At 36.7% G+C, this 15,566-nt stretch overlaps 2 long non-coding RNA genes across 2 annotated transcripts in view; one reads left to right on the forward strand and one right to left on the reverse strand.

The window, feature by feature from the left end:
- Positions 1–12,087, forward strand: part of LOC143694601 (uncharacterized) — a 67,099-nt gene extending 55,012 nt beyond the window's left edge. The window contains exons 4-5 of the long non-coding RNA XR_013183169.1: positions 7,744–8,026; positions 11,394–12,087. This is a non-coding gene — a long non-coding RNA (uncharacterized LOC143694601). The remainder of the gene's footprint in view (positions 1–7,743; positions 8,027–11,393) is intronic.
- Positions 1–15,566, reverse strand: part of LOC143694594 (uncharacterized) — a 197,492-nt gene that overhangs the window by 58,993 nt on the left and 122,933 nt on the right. The window contains exon 8 of the long non-coding RNA XR_013183166.1: positions 8,629–8,804. This is a non-coding gene — a long non-coding RNA (uncharacterized LOC143694594). The remainder of the gene's footprint in view (positions 1–8,628; positions 8,805–15,566) is intronic.

Raw genomic sequence — 15,566 nt, forward strand, 5'->3', positions numbered from 1 at the left:
AAAAAGAAGTAGAAATCTCAAATTAGCAAAATCTATACTAGCTTATCAAAAATATTCTTTAGTGCTGTTATTGGGAAAATGTATACTTATAAGATGCTGACATTAGATATTGAAGATAGAAATTACCAAAATTATTAATGAGAAGTTTCTGATCTTCATCCCTGTGTCTTCAATTTTGTCATGTGGACAGAATGGAATTTACCCATTAAGATTCTTTTTTTGACCTTGTCTTTCATGTTGGAACATGTTAGAACATTTATCATTACAACCAAGAATTTGTTTTCTCAAATAACAGTAAATAGACATTTGACTCTAGTAAACTCATTTTTGTCAAGTATTTCCATAAGCTGGTTAGTACTAAAGATTGTATATCAGTAGCAAAGCTCTCAAAAATGCTGTCAATATCTGCTCTTTATAAGATTGCAGGGAGGGAAGGATTTATATAACTAACTAGAAATCTCCTTTACATTGCTCCTCTCTACAAATATTGTAATCCAGTCACTGAACAACAGCAATAACAAATGACATATGGCTTAGATGAGGCCATAAAAAATAGTCAAAAATAAAGATAAAGGTGAGGCAAATAGTTGTGAACTGCTTGAAAAAGATATATTAAGCTCTAGCATAGGTTAGGCCCTGATCATTGTTCTATTTTCAGGACCAGGCTGAGATATTTACATAGCATAAGTAGTGTGAGAGATCTCTAAAAGTAGCTCAGAACACCTATATCTGCTAAAGCTCTGAGCACCTCCTTCCACACTGCTAATTTTCTAGTAGAAATTCACTGTGGTTTCTGAGATTCTGAAGGCACAGAACAGGTGTTACCCTCATTTTGAAAGCTGATCAAGAGCACGTTAGAGGATGTAAACAGCAACAAGGAAACAAAAAATAAGTCCAGCACACACAATTCTATCTGGCTGGTATTTTAAATGGCTAAAACCCGAACAACACACCCTCTCAAAATATAATAAAAGAAACTAAAGGATCCATATAAGAACTAAAAGGATTGTTATAATCTACAAACAGGTCTAATTGAATGGACAAATTAGCCAGTGCAAACAGCAGTTGCTGCATATTGGATGATTCACAGTGAACATAAAGAGACACTGTTCTGCAGATGTTTTGCATTGGAAGAAGGATATGGAAAACCATTTGATGGAAAATAACTGTTTGAATACAGAAAATATTTTCACATATGCCTAAAAGTTCTGCTAAGTCGTATCCAAGAAAAACCTGTTTCACTGTCAACACGCTTTCAAGAATATTGAGGAATTGTCTGTTATTAGCACCTGTTTCACTGAAGAGTATGTGATTTGTAGAAGATATGAAACCTTTAACTTTCTCTAGAAGTTCAAGTGGGTAATAAAAACCAGAAGCATCAGTAGTAATTCTTAAAGCGGACTCCAACAGAGAAATGATTGAAAGTAAAAGTGCATGTTGTTGAAGTATTTCAGGCCTAGAGTCAGATTTCAGGATGAACAAATGGAAGGAGTAGAGCTCAGAGGAGCTGGAGTCACACTCCTGATTTGGATTTGTGAACATAGATGGCTGAGCTGAGGCTGTGGTCTGGAATTTTTCCACAGTTCAGTTCATCTTTTCATTTGGGCTTCTGCTAGCAGAAATAGGAATTGGCTAAATTAATTGCCGTTTTCTTGTTTGCCAATACTGTTAGCTTTAATAATCTAGTCTATTTTCAAGATCTACCAACAGTATATTCATGTACTTTTCATCTCTTTTCCTCAGTCTAAGACTTTCAGTCAATTTACCCTACCATACGTCACATACATAGCTACACTATTTATTGATTCCTCACTTCCACCCACAAATGGCCTATAAAACCTCTCAAAACAAAGAGTATGATTTACAAGGCAATCTCAGCAAGAAACAGCAAATGGTCTCATACATTTAAATGCCCCTGTAAGATTAAGTGAATACACTGGGCAAAATATAAGTTGTTCTGTACAAATCTGAAGTGTGCTTCAGGCGCTTTTTTATGTATAGAGATCATGAGGTGACCTACTCTCAGATGTAAAAAAAATATTTATTGTCAGGGACCAAAATCAGGGTAATGAGTGTTTCTTGTTTCCCCATAAAAATATAGCTAGGGAAATGTGTGATTGGTAAGCTGAGCTTAGTTTCAGGTAGGGGCTGTTTCCTGCAGAAATCACTGTGCTCCAGATTCAAGGTGCCTGAGTTACTTGGAACAACACACTCTACCACATGTGACATGGAATAGAAATGTTTGAATGGCACCGTTTAAAGCAGTGATTCAGTCCCTATACATTGTGAGATAGATTAGTGAAGTCACTAATAGAGTTGGAATGCAATATAAGAAACAAAAGTATTAGCTTTCTGTTGAGACCCTGGATAGGTGGCAACAATGAGTATGAAGTGAGAAATCTTCAGGAATTTGGCAGTAGTACTCCTAAGGAAAATTTTGTACTGTAATATTTTTCTTGGCCTCATAATATTACTTTCAAGGTCAGCCTAGGGTTCCATATAAAAATGGGGAAAAATTATACTAAAAAATTGTACCATTTTTTTTAATTGTCAAATTTTATCTTATCATATCTTCTTCTATAAAATGAGAAAAATAAATGAGGCTTGCTGAATTGTATTCAATATGCAGTATATCCTGCATAGTCATATCTAAAAAAACATTGGGTCTTGTAAGAAAACATTCAATGTTCTGGTGATCAGGTATTCAGAATTTTAAAGAGTAGGAGCCTGAACTAAATTTCTTAAAGGTATGTTTAAGCATCTAATAAAAGCTTTGTGGTAGTTTTGGCTGGGTTAATGTTCTTAACAGTAGTTAGCAAGAGGCTATGTTTTGCATCTGGGCTGGAAAAAGTGTTGATAAATAAATATATTTTAGGTATTGCTGAGCAGGACTTGCACAGAGCCAAGACCCTTTCTGCTCCTCATACTGCCCCACCAGTGAGGAGGCTGGGACTATACAAGGAGTTGGAAAAGACACAGCTGGGACAGCTGATCCCAAAGGGATATTTCAGACCACGTGGTGTCATGCTCAACATATAAAGCTGAGGACAAAGAAGGAGGAAGGGGATGTTCATTGTGAAGGTGCTTGTCTTCTCGAGTCACCATTAGATGTGATGGAGCCTGACTTTCCTGGAGGTAGCTGCCCATGGGAAATGATGAATCAAGTCCTTGTTTTCCTTTGCTTGTGGGTGCAGCTGTCCTTTCCCTCTTAAACTGTCTTTATCTCAACCCATGAATTCTCTCACTTTTACCCTTTCAATTCTCACTCTCATCGCACCAGGGAAGGAGTGGCTGTGTGGGTCTCAGTTGCCAGCTGGGTTTAAACTATGACAGGCTTATTGTTTTAAGATGATAATATGTGTAGCTTTCTGTGACTGGACTGGGTTTTTGTGTCCTTTTGAAAAAAAAAGTTATATTCAAAAAGTATTTCAGTGTTAAATCTCTAAAACATTTAATAACATGCTACAGTGGAATTCTAATTAGTACATTGCAACATTTTAGAATCAAACTATTAATTCCTAAGAATCAAGATATTAAGTAATTCAGGCTAGGTGTGTAAATAATGTACTTGCTAACAATAGGTTTACTTGATCCTGAGAATAACTGGTTTAAAGTAGTGGAATGATGCCAAAAAGGTAAAGATGAATTGCAGAGGAACCATAATGAAAAAGAATGTGAAAAATATGAAGAAAAATAGACATAATAATTTATAATTAAAATTTTCATTGCAGTAAATAAAGCATGTTAAATATCAACCTATAAATATGTAAAATTACATAGCTTAATTTTGCTCAAGGGATTGGAGAATATTTTCAGATTTTAGTTCCTAAATAGCACATATGTTTGGGTTTTTTTTAATGTCAGGTTTAATCCTGAATGATACCATTCAGGATTCTGTGGCAATACAGCAAGATACATTCAGTGATGTCTATGGTACCCCAATGTCTCAATGTGGTGTATAGACAAAGACATGCTGTATTAATTTTTTACATCTTGCAGACAGAATTTAATACATTTGTTTTCAACATTAAACAGCAAAATAAATAAAACAGCTGTATACAGGGTTATATGTGGATGAAGAGAGTTACAATTCCATTTATTTTTGTATTTCAAGGGTATAAAGGGATAAAAAGCAAAGGGAACCTCTCAACAATGGTATTATCAGATGATGAAACTTTTTTGAGAGAGATTACGAATGATTTATAAAGGTCAGCACCAAGTAGAATTTCAGGGAGGTCTTAACATTAATCAACTTTCTTAAAACTTTTAGGAGGTGTAAAAATATATGATTTCTATCAGCTATTCCCTCTTGCTGACTCTATAGTTTACTCACAGTACTATATGATTGCCACTTTGAATTAAACACCTTTTCACACCATTTGCTGTCCAGATGGCAAAGTGTTCTGAGTATGACAGAGCTGAAACCCCAGGAGCTCTGAGCAGTGCACTGGAAATACATCACAATAAGCAGATACCTATTATCTACTCTTGACTTGGCTGTAATCTCCTCCTCCAAATCCTTGTCTATCTGCTCTTTCCTTTGACTTTTTTCTCAAAATACACTACCTCTGCACTTTTTTTAGAAAGCTTTGGATAGGAGATCTCTGTCAAAGTCTAGACCACCCTCCGTAAAGTTCAACAGTTTGACAATTTGCACCTCTCACTGCCTGGTAGCCAGAAGTGGGTATCATCTCTTCTGTGCTCTTAGCTGTGAACATGTTTGTCAGTGGTGTGAGAGCAAGAGGTGCTTTAAGCAGCTGTAGAGCAAGTCCTGTGGTGCTCCCCATGCCCCTGGGCCATCCAGATTCTGCCAGTTGCTGCTCTGGAAGATGGGTACAAGAGCAGGGACATTGCACCACTTCTCCTCCATGTATCCTCCTGGTTCTGTGGCTTTCTCCTTTACAGATGCACTCATCCCTTCCTCTACTTTCATATCTTGCTCTCAGCTTAAACCCTTGTACCAGATTTTCAAATGGTCATTTACTAGCCAAATCTCAAGAATTGTTGTCTATCACCCTGCTCATTCTGCCCATCAACCATCCTTGACAGTTAACCATATTTTTCTCCATGAGATATTCTCTGTATTACATTGACTTCTGAGCCTATGACCTGTCCCATGTCTATTCCTAGGTTTCTAGTACCTCTTTATTTGGTAAGTCTTTTAAAGGATTTTTCCTTCTTCAAATTTCTATATTTCCTGATGTTCAGTCACAACTTGTCATTCTCCATAATTCCTCAGGTTAACTTCAATCATCGATGCATATTTAACTCTGAACATTTTGCAGGCAGTGTACTGTTTTAATTCCATACCCCTAAAGAATATCTTAAATTTTCATCTTGTCTCTCTAACATAAACAACTAACACTTCAGCCTTCCTTCTTTCTCCCAATCCACTTTCTGTTCCTCACCTCACTTCATGCTTCAAGGCTTACTTTGACATAATCAGATTTTGACATATCTCATCATCCACAAATCAAGGTTGTGTTAGATATGTACAGATTTTCTGTATACTATTTTCAGCTATAGCTTTTGACAAAATGGCAGCTTGCCATCTCCTTGCAACACCTTTCACAGGTATAAGAACAGAATAATTTTCAACTGTCCTCCTTCAGAATGCCACTTATGGAATTTAATCCCAGCTTCCCTTTTGCTTATTTCTCTACTTTTGTCTTCATTATGTCAAACATACTACTTGTTTTCATTCTCTGGGCTCTCCAAGTGCCTCTCTACTTTCCTTCTACAGAATAATTTTCTATTATATTTTCCTGTTATTGAAATAGTCTATAAACATCTGGTTTCATCATACTTTAAATGCATCTTTAAAATCCTTTTCAAAGACAGCTTTAATGAACAGGAAGCTTATAAGAAAGATGGGGACAGACTTTTCAGTAGGGCCAAAGGATAACGCTTTTAAACTAAAAGAGGGTAGCTTCACTTTAGAGATAAGGCAGACACTTTTACAATGAAGGTAGGGGAACAGGTGAGAGCAGTGGAAGTTGGAAGAGGTTTCCCAGAGAAGTGGTAGATGCTGCATCCCTGCAAACATTTAAGGTCAGGCTGGACGGGGCTCTTAGAAACTTGATCTAGTTGGTGACGTCCCTGCGCAGTGCAGGGGGGTTTGGACTTAGAAGACTTTTAAAGGCCCCTTCCTACCCAAACTATTCCATGATTCTATAACATGAAAATTTTACACTTCTGCTGTACCAAGATCTTTCATTCTCTTCTGCTCTTCAAATTGACTGTCTCACACTGTTACTTCTTGTTATATTCTATAAGCTCTTTGAAGCTTGGATGACCTTTCCATTTTGTTTTGGGTCAGTATGTTCCCGGTTCATTACAATATTCTTGCCCCTTCGTGAATTGCCTCCCAGAATTGCTCTTTTTACTGGGCCATTGTTCCAGAAAAAATCCATAAAATGTTTATCACTTTCTCAAGGATTTAATTTACTAATTAACAATTTATTTCAATAGAATAACATAATTTAGTATACATTTTGGTACAGGCTCAGATTCATTACATGAATGAGTTATTATAACATTATCACAAAAAACAGGAGGCCAAAATTTAAATGCATTATGGACATATTTATGTCTGGATTTCAGAACAGAACTGGAAGATGATCTCTGCTTACTGGGAAGTTCTCAGAGACAATTCATACAAGTAAGAGACTGTTTAGGTGCACTTTATGCAACTGGAATACTCTGCTGTGTTCTGCAGAGGGGAATGAGCTCAAACAACATGCTAAGGGAGGGGGAGAACTGAATAAAAAGTTAAAAATACCCTGCTACATTTTTTTTTACGAGGCGAGAAAAAAAAAAGACCAATTAACAATGCTGAAGAAAAAAAGTAAAAAATCCTATTTACAGATTTCAGAAGAGGAAATAGACCTGAGTCCAACTATATCTACAGACAGAAGCAATAACTCAAACTTGTTACTGGGGAATAACTGTACAAACTTACAAAACTGAAAAAAAATCTTTCAATTACATCTTAAAGAATGACAAAAAAACACGTTCAGAAACACTCTTGTTTGTAGGGACGTACAATTAATAATGCATTCTACTTTTCCAAGATATCTTGTTGACAAAAATGGTATGTGATATAAATATATAGTATTACCCTCTCTTCACTCAGCATAAATATAAATTCTTAGAAAATTAATCATTATAAAGTCATTTAAAATAGGGGTGGAGGGGGTAGAGTTGTTTGTCTTTTAGAACTGAGAAAGTTATTTTCTAAAAATTATAGAAAAAAATACGGAAATGCAACTAACATTCACAGCAAATATGTAGTAAAAAGAAAAATAATTTAGAAGTGCAACCACAGTAATTAGCAGTGACTTGATTTACAGCTGTTGCAACAATGTTGGAAGGTTATTTTTTTCAGGCTTCTAGCTCAGTGAAACAGGTTTCCTCTTGCATTTCATGGCATGTAAAGAAGAGAGAACTGCATAATAGTGTATATACCAACAGGATTCTTTTCTAAGCAGTCTGAGCAAACTCAATTTGAGCTCTTCTTAAGCTTAATGAAAGAGCCTAAACCTCCTGTTCCAGAATACTGGCTCCTGCTGCCTTATGTTGTGTGCATATATACTTGTCAGAATTGAATTTGCTGTTTATCTGTTTTAAAGATACTAAAAGTAGGGAAATCTAATATTTTGTTTATTTCAAATGACCCTTTCAGCTTTGCTCAAGCATAGAAATAATCTGAAGTACTGTGCACCATTATTGCTATCTTAACAGGAAGGAAACCCTCTTTGTTCAAGAGACCACACCTGCCAATCCACACACTATGCAAGACTGATCCCTATTGAATACATTTTCCCAACCAGCACATAGGTAAGTTAAGACATGATCTACTAGCCAGCTACAGCTGGGGCCCAAGGACAATCACCTTTCAACTGAAACAAAGAAAATCTAATGGGAGAGCAGATTTGTCAGGAACAGCAGCAGGGTGCAGCACCTTCCTGACCTGGCTCCTCATGCCCTGGCAAGCACCAGCTCTCTTTCTCTGGCTGTCAAACAGGTAAGCCTCCCCATCAGTCTCTGTCTCAGAGTCCATAACTGGGGTAGCAGAGGTTAAATAATCTATGAAGTGTGAGAATGAAAACACACATCGGTCTTAAACTCCTTATTTTAGAATGTTAGCAGTAATCTGAAAAATACTGCTAGTTTCCATGTGAGATGTGCTATTATTTCTGCTGAAATAAATCCATTTTGATGCCAACAAAGAGAAATAGCATGATTTATCTGTACCTAGATGTCTACTATAGCATGACATTAATTATTTTCTGGAAGCATTTATTTCTTTTTAATGACTATAGAGAAAGAGCCTAGGGTGATTCCGATGTAGAACTCCAGCCAATAAATACACTTGGATCAGTGAATCTCAGATCTGCATGGCAGTCAACTCCAAGTGTTTAGCTACAGCTCACCTGAGACAAGCCCCTCAGTCAGATTAGCCATAACTCACAAACTGGTTTAGCAGTGTTTTACTTGTGTTCATTCAGCTCTGACACCTACAGAAGTAAGAAAAAAACCAAAAAAATAAATGCTTCTTGGGTAGCCCAGGACTCTCAGTTCTATCAAGATCTGTGCATTGCAACTGGACACAACCAAATCTCTTACCTGGACTCTGCATCAAACAGAAATTGCTTTTCTATTGTGCCCAGATCTGGAGTGGGATGCCATCCAGCATTTACGGCCAGATACGCAGGAAGCCCTCCCCTTTCTTCTCATTGGGATGAGCCATTTCAAAGGATGTAGGTGTCATAGATCTTCCCATGTAGGACCTAGGTATCTAGCTGGGGAATAGAAGGGTCTTACTGTTAATTTAATAATGAATTTTATGATGAATGGTGGTAAGTTCATTAGTCAGTAGCTCAGTGTTTAACGGCATGAACTCAAGATCAGCATTCCCATCTGTCAGTACCTTGTATTACTGAGATGAAACAGATGGCAAAGCTGATGGAATTGAAATTAAACCCCTCAGCCCAGGTTTACACCTAACTGCATCACCTTTTACTGCCTTATGATTGGCTGCAGAGGGGGAAAATCTTAAGATTCTTTATTTGTAGAATACCTAAATACAAGGAATGTGAGGGAATGCTGCTGCATTGCTAAGGCCACAGGAGAGGAGCTGTGCTCCTGAGAAGATGCCTAATATCATTGATAGTTCTCAGCTTTTATTGAAGCATGAACTTTTTTTTTCCTCTAAGCATGACTATGCTGAAATACAAAGTTATGTTTCTAACTGAGCTAAGCCAGATTCAGGAGTAAAAGGGATAGGCACTTTTACCCATTCCTACACTTTCAGCCATATAATTTTAAAATGATTGATTTTTTCATCAACACTAAACTTGATTGCAGGCAACTTTAAAATAAATAAGATTTCTTTTAAAAGGTAATTAGATTATATAAAAGAAAAAATAAAGCTGTTTCCTTCCAACAATTTAATTAGTGTGTTTTACTCTGAAAAAAAATCACCTGGTGTATGCATTATATTTTCAACTCCCAGCAGTATGAATAGGCAAAGTTTAGTCAATAATTTCCATCATAAAAACCTAAATGTTATATGTAAAGGATCCGTATCTTTCTAATTCTTAAAAGTGGATATATATGAATTTTATTTTGTGCCATAGGGATAAATTATGTAAATTTTGACTGTGATACTTCTTACCATGTATTGGGACTAGACTTTTCTTTACAGAAACAGAACTCAGCATTGAGGTCCAATGTTTGCAAAGTTTTGGAATATTTTACCTGCAATACAGTCAAAACATCAATATTTTTGGCACCAAATAAACTGAAGCAAACAGCATAACATAGCCCTCAATTTACTGTAGGCTTGCAATTGTGACAGAACAGGAGATTTTTTTAATAGGTGTGATTTAGTGTAGGGTATTGTTGCCTGACAGGAACCTTGCTGCATTTGGCAACTATAAAAATGTGTGTGATCTGCCATGAGAATCTACTTTACTGAAATTAGTTAATGCAAATCTGTTTTTTGGTTTAGTTTGTTTGATTGTTTTTCTTAGTAGCTTGTTGGTTTCTTTTCTTCCTTGGTCACAAGGAATCTATATTAAAATTTTTCAGTAGGTTAGAAGTACTAGAAATATCTGGATTTTATTATTTCTATCACTCTTTAAAATGAGAAATTGCAGTTCCTTCTTTACCTTCTCCTTCCAACAAAGTAAAGGAGAATTGTGAAAAAAAAGGAACCAAACCAGCAAACTTCAGCATGTTTTGGGGTTTTTTTTGGTAAGGTTTCTGGTAGCTATTCCATTCTTGCATCAGTAATCATAATAATTGTAATTCTTGTCATTTTTGTAATTACTGGAGTAGCCTCTGAAATCAAATATTCTTCCCCTAAAAATATACAAGGGTTTTTTGTCTCATATTTCTTCATTTTACCAAATTTAGTGCTTTAAAAGTTACATTTCTTGCCTGAGTTATTGAGATTCCTCCACTACTCAAGTCTCAAGATTATTATCTCCAGGCAAAAAGAAGCTTTGAAGACTAAAACAGCATAAACTCCTAATTTTGGAATGACTAAAGTTAGGGGGCAAGAATTCTATTCTGGAGTCATAATTTTTTTAAAATCATAGTTTTATCATGATTTGGAGCTCAACGTTTTCCTAGTGCAACATCTAAGTGCAGTCTGGATGCTACACAAGAAGGATTATGTTGTATGGCGGACTTAATTGAGACATATTATGTCTTAAAGTTTTTAGTGAATATACAAAGGAAAGTATCCAAAATGAGTAAAACATCTTTCCATATTAATCTCTGGCACTCCTACCCTGCTTTAGAGTGCTTTTAGTGCTTTTTTTAGTGTTGCATCTAATTTCTGAATGAAACATAAATGATTCTTCACAAAAAAAAAAATAAAGAAAAAAAGGAAAACCGATTCTGATGAGAAGCTAAAACGCATTTCGTGTTGTAAATGCTTCAAAATGTCTGAAAATATGAATTTATTTTAATTTTATTGTTGGTTTTGTTTTTATCATCTGTTATGATATGTAGCAGAAAAAGAGGATTTTAATCTTTCCAGAGTAGTGGTACCTCAGACTTTCTAACTCTGATAAAACTCTTAGGGGGACCTGTTTGGAATTGCAGCGAGAGGGTGCCTATGGGTTTTGCCTGCCTCATGATGGAACAGTCAAGACAGGAAGAAGCTTCTGACAGCATTTACCTTTACTGAGACTGAGTTACTATACTGTTCCAGGATTATTTTTGGCTTGCCCGTATTCTTACTCCTTAACTGCCATAAAATCATATTCCCTTCCCCCCGATAATGTTTATCCTGAGCTTGTGCCTAATTTTGGAACGAGGTGTTGGTATGTTGCCACCTTTTTATAATTTATCTTCCTCACAATTTATTTATCCATCAGATGCTGCAGAATGGAAAGACAGAGTTTTTTCCTCATGGGCTTTCTGTTCTCACTTTAGTCTTCTGTGCATAAAGGAAAAAAGTCCCCCAGCGAGGTGACTGTTCTCTCAAGCATTGGGACAACTCTGCTGTCTCCCAGCAGTGGAGCAGAACCATAGCCATGAAACCTGACCAAATGCAATATTTTTAACTTGGAGGGGAAGTCAGTGGCATAAGCCACAGGAGCCTGACCTGATTACCACCTTGGGAAAAAGTAACCCCCAAGAACACGAAAAAATAATCCCTTGCAAATGTAGTGATAGTTTTACATAAGTGTGAGTATCAGTCTGACTGGTTACTGTGGCAGGACCCGTCCTCCCTATCTCTACCACAGAGAGTTGGTGCAGATATGGAAGAGACAACCCAGGGTGAAAGGTTCAGCAAGGGGTCATCTCTGGTGCCTAAAGGATCAGGCCCCAGATAAGAATCAACATCAAGGTCTGGAGAGCAGATGTGGGAAGAGATAAAAGAAATATCCTTGACTGAGAGACACTGTTTTACAAACTATAAAAGACAAGTTATCAAAAAAGGCAGAAGGCTCTTATGCCCTAACAAATGTTCGAGACTTCTCTCTGGAGTTTGGATGCAGTTTCCACAGTTACTTTCCTGGGAATTGAGGGAAAGGATCTCGATCTGCACCCCATCAACAACTGGATGGTAAGGTACATTGAATCCTAAGTTATATTATTTCTTCACTAGCTGTAAAATTAATGATACCTTTTACCTTGAGCTGAATGTATCTATTAGTAATCTCTTTTCCTTATTCTTGTGTAGTATATACTTTTTTTTAGTCTTATGTTTGTTAGTTTTGTGTCTATTAAATAAATAATTCATTCTATAATAGACCAAATCAGGTCTTATTAAACAACTTGCGAATGAGAGTGGGTTTTGGGGTGCTGGCCACCTCAATGAAGTTACTGCCTGCTGCTGGAGACCTGGGCAAAAGCAGGGACTTATCTAAACCCCCACATCTATTCATAACATTTGTGACTGTTCAGTATTTGACTCAAAAGGAAAGTGACTGAAGTTTATAATAGCAGTATGTAAAGAACTGCTCTTTTGAAAACAAAAATAGGCACCATATTACTAAAAAAAGTACTCTGGAGTTTGTTTTTCGTTTGCTTGATTATCCATTAACATTATAACATGTACCTCTATTCACTATTTATAGTGGTGTCTGTGTCCTGCTTTGGAGAGGATTAAGGAGGTTCTAATTATTCCTGTGGCAAAATTAGACACAAATGAGGTCAGTGCTACACCCACAAACAGTTTATTAATACTGAAAATGGCCCTAACAGAAGTGATAGGAAAGGTAGAGATAAAGGAAGGAAAAGAAGCAATATTTTGGAGAGTTGAGAGAGAGAGAGAGTTACCACCATGGATCCAACAGTCTCCTGTTGGTCCAATTTCATCAGTCAGTGGGTGGCTGGTGCACGAGCAGGGGCAGGGGGCTGACAGGGGATGCAGTTCATAATTCCTTATATACACCATAGCCCCTCCCACAGTCCGATTGTCTGAAGAAATTATTGGTTCTCAAGGGGGTTTGCCTGAAGAAATCCTCCTAGCAACAGAGCCTCCCTCTGCACTCAAGGATGTGTCCAAAGAAATCTTCCTTGGGGCAGAATCACCCAGCAACAGAGCCTCTCTCTGTCCTCCTCCCCACGGTGACCATGGATCCCAGAACATTCCTGTTCATGTCTGCTGCCATAGGTCAAATGCTGCTTCTCCAGTACTTTTCCGAATGCAGAAGTGGCAACTAAAGCTCTTAACGTTAGCTCTTGCAGTAAAACAGATTTTTAAGAAACAGTTCAAAATGAAGTTCAAACAACATTGAGACATTTTCATCTTAGCATTCATCAGCCCCTCAGAAGTGGCCATAGGAATAAATGTTTATGCTGCCGTACATATTTTATGAAGTCTACAGTTATTCTTATGTTTTGGGGTTTTCTGCATATTCAGGTATTCATTGTGCAGTGTCTGGACAGGAACTACAGGTTCACATTGTCAGGCTTTGCTCCAGAGGAGGGTTAGTGAGGATCACTGCTGGTTCAGAGAAATCTCAGAAAAACTTATATCACATAAAATATTCCATGTACTAGAACTAAGGGGAGCACAGAGAGTGAGACAGGCCTTGCTCTTCTTCTTCAAGACTGAAATAGAGAGGCATCCACTGCTCTTCATCCACTGTGCAGAGAGCGAGACATGTCCCTCCCCATATGTCACCTGATTTTTCACACCTGCTGACTGTGCTGGCCTCTCTCTTGCCTCTCAAGGACCTAGAAGGAGCTAAAGCTTCTTTAATTCCTAAATAGATTTACAGAAAGAAAATTAAAAAAAAACATCCAATGAGATCCAATCAATCACCAACTGATGGCTCACTTGGTCTCTCTCTCACTGTCTGTCTAATACCTCTTTTGCACACTGTGATATTCTGATATTATAAAGAGGATGGCTTATAAACTTTCCAGGGGTAGAGAATAACCAAGTTGCTCTAAGTTGCTCTAAACATTTACCCCCTTTGCATTAACACTGTGTAGGAAACTTCAGTATGTTCTGTTTATCAAATAAGCCTGGAATGTTCAAATCAAATGAAAGAAACCTCTAACATGTATGTGTATTTTCAAAGAAAGGAATTTAATTTATGTTCTATATTTTAAAATTTATATAAGTATAATTATATATATATCTTATGATTTGCAATAATTGCACAATGAGGTTACAGGTGCAAGAATAATGTGAGCTCAATGCTAAATATTTTCCAGAAGTTTTTCCCCCTTCATTAGCAGGATATCAGTTAGATATTTGTAGGATTGCTGCCTGCATGTTTCACTTAGCTTGAAGTCTTTTTCTCAAAAAATATCTTCGTTTCTGATCTGCCATACTATCCCTTTGATATATTTATTCCACAGAGGTACTCAGATTACTGGGAATTATTTTCTTACTTATTCTGTGAATTGTTCTGCATTTCCCTAAAAATCAGCCTCCTCCCCTGCAAAACCAAACCAAACCAAACCAAAACAAACAAAATAAACAAAAAACCAAAACCCCAAAACCCCCCCACCAAAATACCAAAACCCAACCAACCGAACGAACAAAATAGAAATTCAAAACAACTCAACAAATTTCTTCCTCTGTTTCCGAGTTTCACACAGGTGAAGGGTGGAAAGATTTTTTTTCAAATGGGTTTGGAAATAAAAATTTTGACAATAGATATGAGAAAACAAACTTAAAGCCAGGTTGGATAGGACTTAGAACAACCTTATATGGTGGAAGGTGTCTTTGATCCTGGCAGGGGTCTTAGGGTAATGTTTAGGGTGATGTTTAGGGTAACTGGGTGATGTTTACGGTAACTTCCAACTTATGCTATTCTATGATTCTATGAAAAGAAGACAGTTTTTCAAGATGAGTAAGATGTTTTATTGCTATATAAATGTTCAGAATGAAAGTGTTACACCCTTCAACTAATAGATTAAAAATTTATTTGAATTTCAGAAGCCTGGAGTGCTGAAATCTCATTGACTTCCTCACCAATAGGAAGAATACTGGTGCTGTGAAAAAGTGAAAAATTTGGGCTGCCTTTCCAAAAGGCCATTTTTTAGTAATGATGTGGTATTCCTGATTTAAAAAAGAAAATCAAAATAATTTTATAATGCTAGTCTACTGTGCTAGTCTACTGTATAAATGGCACATATATTTTTTGAACTCTGGATTTTCAGACGTGCCTGGCAATTAAACTGCATTTTATTATTCTAGGAAAATTCAGAGGAGGATGAAAGTGCTATCAAAAAACTAAATAGTTCCTGGAATGTGCAGTCTGATATTGCTATGAATCCTGAAATAAGCATATTTGTTTCTTATAAATACTCCTTTTTATGTGGGATGGAGGGCATCATATATTTAACAACTGTCTAAAAGTCAGATCAAGCAAACTTGGGTGCCTCAGTACACATACACAAACAACTGGAAACAATCAATTTGGAGGAGGAAAACACATGAAAAAGAAAGACTGTAATGGCCTTGCATTGAGGTAAAAATTCTATGCAGCATAGAGACCTGAATAAGCTTCCTTGGAACAGAATAAGTTCTAGGGTTTGAACTTTATAGTTGGGTAGGTTTTTGCAGCCTTAGATAATTT

Source organism: Agelaius phoeniceus, chromosome 1, assembly GCF_051311805.1.
Source record: "Agelaius phoeniceus isolate bAgePho1 chromosome 1, bAgePho1.hap1, whole genome shotgun sequence".
NCBI lineage: Eukaryota > Metazoa > Chordata > Aves > Passeriformes > Icteridae > Agelaius > Agelaius phoeniceus.